The sequence below is a fragment of the Genypterus blacodes genome, unplaced genomic scaffold, assembly GCF_046128005.1.
Source record: "Genypterus blacodes isolate CSIRO-AG114 ecotype Tasmania unplaced genomic scaffold, CSIRO-AGI_Gbla_v1 ptg000067l_1, whole genome shotgun sequence".
NCBI lineage: Eukaryota > Metazoa > Chordata > Actinopteri > Ophidiiformes > Ophidiidae > Genypterus > Genypterus blacodes.
In genome coordinates, this window is record NW_027466879.1 from 2287501 (window position 1) to 2294678 (window position 7178).

General features: G+C 44.6%; 1 protein-coding gene across 6 annotated transcripts in view; it reads right to left on the reverse strand.

Moving 5' to 3' along the window:
* The window catches only part of sox6 (SRY-box transcription factor 6), a 134728-nt gene extending 128218 nt beyond the window's left edge, over positions 1–6510 (reverse strand). For all 6 annotated transcript variants that reach the window (XM_076155544.1, XM_076155543.1, XM_076155542.1 and 3 more), the window contains exon 1: positions 6129–6510. The gene's annotated coding sequence lies outside the window, so the exon portion shown is untranslated. The remainder of the gene's footprint in view (positions 1–6128) is intronic.
* Positions 6511–7178: the final 668 nt, after the last annotated feature.

The following is a 7178-nucleotide window of genomic DNA, read 5'->3' on the forward strand; positions in this document are numbered from 1 at the left end:
TTTGAATGTAGTGCACCTCTCTATACAGCCAATATAAGACGAGGCCCCGTTTGCATTATTGTAGAGAAAGACCGGAGCTACGTCAGTGTTACAGACAACCGTATTGGGTCAAGTGATATTTTTATAGAATCCTTTAACACTTAGTTCAAGGCAGCGGCTCACCCAGGGGAAGGTCTGATCCAACCACAATGGAGGGATCACAAGGAAAGGGCTGTTCTGACGCCTTTGTGTGCGAGCTGCGCAAAAGCCCACATTACACTAATCTCTTTTCCCTTGTTCGCTCACAAGACCCTCTGCGAGATCTTCAGAGCTTTTCCCAATTCTAGGAGGACAGAGATCACCGAGGGGCATCTGGCAATCCGACACAGAACAGTTGACCTCTGCTTCCTTTTTTCATAATTCCAGCACTCGGCAACAAGGTCACACATAACTACGAGTGCGTATAATTCCATATATCTATCTTTGTGTAGAAATCGACTGAAATGATACACGGATCAAAACAGGGCTCAGTGCTGAATGCATGCAGTTAAAGGAGCTATTGAGTCAGCAAGGAAAAATTATTAAAAGGTGGTGCTCAATCAAAGAGTGGAAGAGTGGTTCCACAAAAAAAAAAAAGATTCCGTACCAAACTGTCTGTAACATGAACACGGACCGACAAGAATGTTTGTTTAAAATTCAGTTTCAAGCATCCGCACTCTTTTCACGCAACCTGACAGTTCTCAGCCTTGGTCTCTTTACAGTATGCTCTCCTATTTGTGTGTGCGTGTGTGTGGGCGCATGTGTGTGTGTGTGCGTGTGTGTCTGTGTGTGTGTGTGCGGGGACTCCAAAAATCCAGCACATTTTAATTACTGCCCGGCTGCACTGTGTGCCCCTTTGATATGGAAATGGGGCCGGCCATCTTCACACAGCCACCGTACAAATCTTCATGCGATTCATAAAAAACAATGAGGCCCGGCTAATTCCTCCACCTGATTACAGTCACGGACCTGTGGCAAAAACAAGCGGCCACCAAGGCCCGTCCAATTAAATCTACATATTAATGCGTCATTTACAGAAAAATCAACAGAGGCTACTTAGCATAGCCTGGACTGTTGCATTTTGAAGTCAAAGTTAATTATGCACAACTATACTATGGACTAAAAGAAAATGTCCAATTATTTTGAGAAAAACATTCAGCCGCAGAGTGAATGATAAAGATCAAAATGAGCCACTTAGGTTACTTCTGCAATTATAATGTCCCTGTGAAGATACACATATTTAGAATGTGTTATTATGTCACTGTTCACACACACAGAGCAGGCTGAGGGATGCAGAGGGCTAACAAGAGGAGAAAACACACTCTTGTCCTTGCGGATGTGCAATAAGTGGCAGGTGCTATTTAACCCTCAATCAAATAAAGTCCTTCAGAAGGACCCAGATCCATGGTACTGGTTCTGGTGTGTACTGTATATAAAGACATTCTGCCATTGAGTCAAAGCTGGATTTAAGTCAGAATATACCTATAAATGTCAGCATCTCTGTTTGATCTCGCTGCATTGAGCTTTGTATTGAGTATTGAGTCCGTGACTGCTTGGGGGTAAATGTAAGATCTCTACATGCTGCTCAGGGCGCCGCTGAACACTGAAGTCATCACTATTGCAAAAATCTCCACATCGATGGAGAGGCGGCAGTGAATCTGACTGAGCGGCGTGGCTCGGGATGGTTCCTGGTTTGATTCTCGGATCCTCCTAGCGAGCCTGTCCAAGTGGTTCTGACCAAGACACTGAACCCCCCGCACCCCCCCGCCCTAACTGCTCCTGGTGTGCTCAACGGGTGAATGTGAGGTCATTGTTTAAGGATGTGAAGAAAAGCACTCCATAAGTACAGTCCATGTATGAATGCAGTCCATTTAAACTGCAAAGCTAAAGCATCTCTCCAAACAACACTTGTGTGATGTATATAAAGCCATGAAGGACGCGCCTCTATAGAAACTGTCACCAAACGCTTCTTTAACATCTGAAGAGCCTCTCATGGCCATATGCAACATCACGCATTCCCTAATTGCAAACAACCAACGTGTCAGAAAATGTTTCCTTTTTTTTGGAAGGGGGGGTGGAGGGGGGGGAGAGAGAGAGAGAGAGGTTGACACATCCCCATCAGTTTTGATCATTGTTGAAATATTCCAAAGCAAATTAGATAACACTTAGAAAGACAGATGTCACAACATGTGTTGCCACATTTATTATCTCCTGCAGACCTCCTTCCTTCTGCCACCGCCGCCCTCCTCCTCTACCTTTACCAGGCCTGCTGTTGTTTACCTCCTCTCATCTTGTTTATCATTAGGTCTGGGCGGCCTGGCACTCACCGCTCCCCTCCGCGTGCCACGGAGAGGAGCGAGGGCTAATACCTCTGCACCCCTCAGCCAGCTCCTGCTCAAGCTCCTGCTCCTGCTCCAGCTCGCCTCTCCCTCCCTCCCTGCCTGCCTGCCTGCACCCTGTCACCGGGGACAAAATAAGCTGTCTTTCTGCAAAGCGCTCCACGTATGGAAAGATAATGCAACGTGTGAGGTGTGAGTCAGGCGGGTTCAGAAGCTGTGCGGTCAGGAGAGAAGCAGTGGCTTCTTCTTTCTTTTCATTTTGACATCTCGAATCAAATTCCGCCTCGGTGTTTATTCGTGTCAAGAGTGGAGATGTTCTCTGCCAAATCTCGGGGATATGAAAGGTAGCCTACCGCATATGAGGACGGGCACACACAGAAAAACACACAAGCAATGCTAAAAAATGATACTTATTATACAAAGGGCCACATACACACATACACACTAACAAAGTCTCCAGAGCTGTGATTTCACATGAATAAGCTGATGTAGCACTGACTGAAAGTGACAAAGCCTCACTGATACTTCAGGTCTGTTGTTTCATCTCCACACACTGACATGATCTCATCCACACACACACACACACACACACACACACACACACACACACACACACACACACACACACACACACACACACACACACACACACACACACACACACACACACACACACACACACACACACACACACAATCTCATTTTCATGGCAAACAATAATTCCAAAAGTGTTCAGAGGGCCTGAAAATGAAACCTTTCGCATTTAGCTTCATCTCCTGGAAATCAAACTAACTTTGCCAGTGAGTCATATCGATCTGCAGGGGGTCAGTCAGTCAGTCAGCCAGGTGTCTGTGTGTTTCTCTCTTTGGAGTTGAGTCACTAATGTAGCGATCGTCCCTGTTAACAACATCTGCTTGTTAAAAGTGGAACTTCCGAGATTTTTGGCCTTTATGCGTCAAACCGCAATCAATAATCACTTTGATCTCATATCGCATATGCAGGGAAATATCTTGGAATCTTCATCCTTTTCCCCTTTTTACGCACCCCCCTTTCACCCCACCCCCCTCTTTTTGAGTCTTTGATCCCGCTAATTGCCGGCACATGATCTTTAAACAAATCCAACCTGTGGATGATACAGGCGATTAAAGTGTGTATGTGCGGTGTATAGGAGCAGAGACGCGCTCACGTAACGCGAAACGACGCGTAAAACGGCACCAGGAGCAGCGTGCAATGAAATAAAATCATTAAAAAAAAAGCAGATTGTCAGCAGCAAAACTTTCTCTTGCAACCCGGGAGACATTGGACTTGGATCGGGTGCAGGATGTGTTTGGACAAGCGTGCCAGGTGGCTGCAGGCTCCCTCCGTGCCAACATGAAACTATCTGTGAACTTACTGTCACATCAGCGTCACACAGTCCAGATCTCTGCTGTAAATAACAAGAAGAGGCCGAGAAAGAATTGTAACTCGAAAATTTTAAGATGAAGTGCAGATTTTTTTGCGTGACGTAATTGCTGCGTTTCCTCTTTTGTAATTATCACAACAATAGTGGTTCATTTGTTATTGATGTATTTTTTTAATCCGGTTGTAATTATTAATTGTCAGAGAGAGGCGTGTCTGAGCCCGGGAATGATTTATAAACATGTAAAAAATAATAATAAAGGATAGAGTATTTGAATGGAGGAAAATATGAACATCAAGTGCCTCACTAACGCTTCTAAATCGGGTTGTACGCGAGATTTCAGGGTGCAGAGAAGTGGGTGCTGCTGGTTCCACTGCGCGTAAAATGTGTGTGGAAGATATTAAATTGTGGGAGATCAAAGGCTGGAACGCCGGTTTGCACTTTTCCTCAGACTGTCGCAGCAGAGACACACTCTCACACAGACAGACAAGACGGATAGAGACAGACAGAGACAGACAGACACACGCACTGTCCCTGTATAGCAGTCAGGACAATGTGCTGAACGGGCAGTCTAATTATACATGTGCCATTTGGACTTGCATTGGGTCTCCACATCTCCTTCTTACCTTATGAGGAAACCTGTTCACATGCAGCAACTGGCCACAACAAAATACAAACTTTACCCCCACACAGAGTCCATTCAGATCTGCTCCACCGTGTCCTCGCCTCTATGGAATATGCCAAAGACTAAATAAGGATGACGTCTTCCTTCCTCTTAGTTTTGGGGCTCACAAAAATGCAAAGTCTCGGTGATTTATAAATATTATAAGACATAAATGTCCCATTCAGGAGCTCTATCAGAGTCAGACAGTCTTATTAAAATGTTATCCCGAGTCGTATGTCGTATTTTTGTCACACTGGGACTGTGTCTAATTTAGGAATATATATAAATAAAAGGACAACACACACACGTTCAGTAATAATGCCAAAGTTCATTCAGCCATATTTCACACAATCTATTTCCATTTGTTGTTTTGTTTGTAATATTTTGTATATGAGTAATTATTATATTTAGAAAATAATTTCGCATAATTCAACAAAGTTTTTAAAAAATCTAACAAATATCTGATCAAAGTGTGTGTTTTATTATGAGGCCGAATCATTCATTTCCGGAAGGGTGGACGCGCACGAGCTTAAACAGCAAATTAAAAAGGCGAGAAGACAATAACCCTTATTAAGCACATTTGCACTTTTCCACATGAAAACTTGCGCGTGTGTCTGCAGCCCGAGTGCGGCGTCCTTCAGACATCTGGGTCCCGAGTGGAGGACCGGGTGTTCAAGTACACCTTCTCCAAATAGAAAAGCCTTGCGATTGTTGAGTTTAATTTATTGCTTATGCATTCTTTTAAGGTCAATTCCCTTGACCTCGCGAGAAAGTTAAGGAAGAGCGAATTCCCAGGCTGGAGAGGGGGGAGACGCGGAATGTTCCTAATGTCAGTAAACACAATATTAAAAATAAAACACACACACATACACACACACACACACACACACACACACACACTCCACATACGGGATGAGAGTTTAAGGAAAAGCTGCTTTAAAAAATGTGCGTTAATAAATGAGACGTTCAAAGGAACTTGTAAACGCGCTATCCAGGGACAGCGACGCTCCCTAGGCGCGCGCCACCGGCACCGATGGTTCCGCTGTGTGGACGAGAGAGAAACTGCGGCCACACGGAGAAGAAGAAAGTTACGGTTCATCCAAACATCTCTGATAAATTACTATCGAATTTAACGGATAAATATCTGTAACAGACACTTTGTTGATAGGCGCTTCGGCGGTGACAGGAGCCCCGGTTTGCCTCGACACACACACACACACACACACTCATACACACCGCTGTACCCGTGTTCACGTTGCTGCGATCGTCTCCCGGACCAAAAACGCGTGATTCCAAACCGTCCGGGTGAAGCTTTCGGGGCTGTTGTGCGTTTTTACTTCTTTGATTGCGTCTGACGATTAACAAAAAGCGGACTTACCGATTTAGAAGCAAAGAAGAAGAAGAAGAAGAAGCCGAGCGTCTCCGGGGCTTTAGTCTCACGCGTGTGTGTGTATTTATAAACATGTACACTTCGCTTGTTTCGCTGATAATAACCTGATTAAAGTTTGACAGTGGGAACTTGAGCGACGGTTTGTTTTTGCGCGCGCCGTCCTGTCAGCGTGTTCCGACTTTCGCGGATTCGGAACAACTTGGAACAAGAAACCGAATCGCTATGTTTACATGGCAACAGAAGAAGAAGAAGTAGAAGAAGAAGAAGGGAAAACACGTGAAAGTGAAGCAAATTGTGTGTGTTTGTTGTTGTTTTTACCTTGACGATGTCAGCCGTGGAGGCGGTATGAGCGCGTGCTGTCCCCCCGTGTGCGTCAAGTCGAGACTTAAGAGTCGGAAAACGGCGAACTGTTGAACGAAAACTTGGAGTTGTGCGCACACGGGACCATAGGAGGAGATCCAGAGTGTGTGTGTGAAGTTCAGCTGTCCAAAACTACAAGCACCTTTTGTTGTTCGCCTATCTGTTCTTTATCTCTCTCTCGCTCTATCTCTCTCTCTCTCTCGCTCACTCTCTCTCTCTCAGACAAGGGGGAAGACGATGGCTAAAGCTGCTGTCAATCTTGGCAATCAATGCGCGCAGCCATGTCGCAAGTATTCAAAGCATTTCCCGTCGTGCAACATCAGAAAGTGAGTGGCCAGGGCATTGATCTGAGGCAGGCAAAGAGGCAGGACTCCCCCCCCCAACACACACACACACACACACACACACACACACACCCTCCTCCTCCCTCCCTCCCTCCTCCCCTCAGACAAGAGATGCGAGAGAGAGAGAGAGAGAGAGAGAGAGAGAGAGAGAGAGATTTGTGGCAGTGAAATAAAAGTGGAGACACGGAGGTTGTTTGTTCCAACGCGTAGTTTAGTTATTAATAAAATCATAACTTGGCTGCAACTTTCCTCGTCCTACATAAACAAACACACACACACACACACACTCATCATAAACACTTAAAGAGCCCAGATTGTGAAAGAAACATAAGAGTGTTTGTGTGTTTTATTTGCATCAATTACACTGACTGCTGATCCAAAATGTACATTATGTAGTTATTATTGTTAATAATAATAATATTGAAGATGTACAAAATATGTGGGTGAACTTTTATTATAAATATATTATAATTTGCAGAGTAAACCTGATATGACCTCAAGATCTCAGGATGAAAGTGTGTGTTTGCATTTCATTTCTTTAAAAAATGACTGAATGGTGACACACACACAAACACACACACACGCACACACACTCGCTCACATCAAGCAGCTTCAAGGGATTATTTTTCTACGTTATCACGCTATTAAAATACTGCTTTTAAAA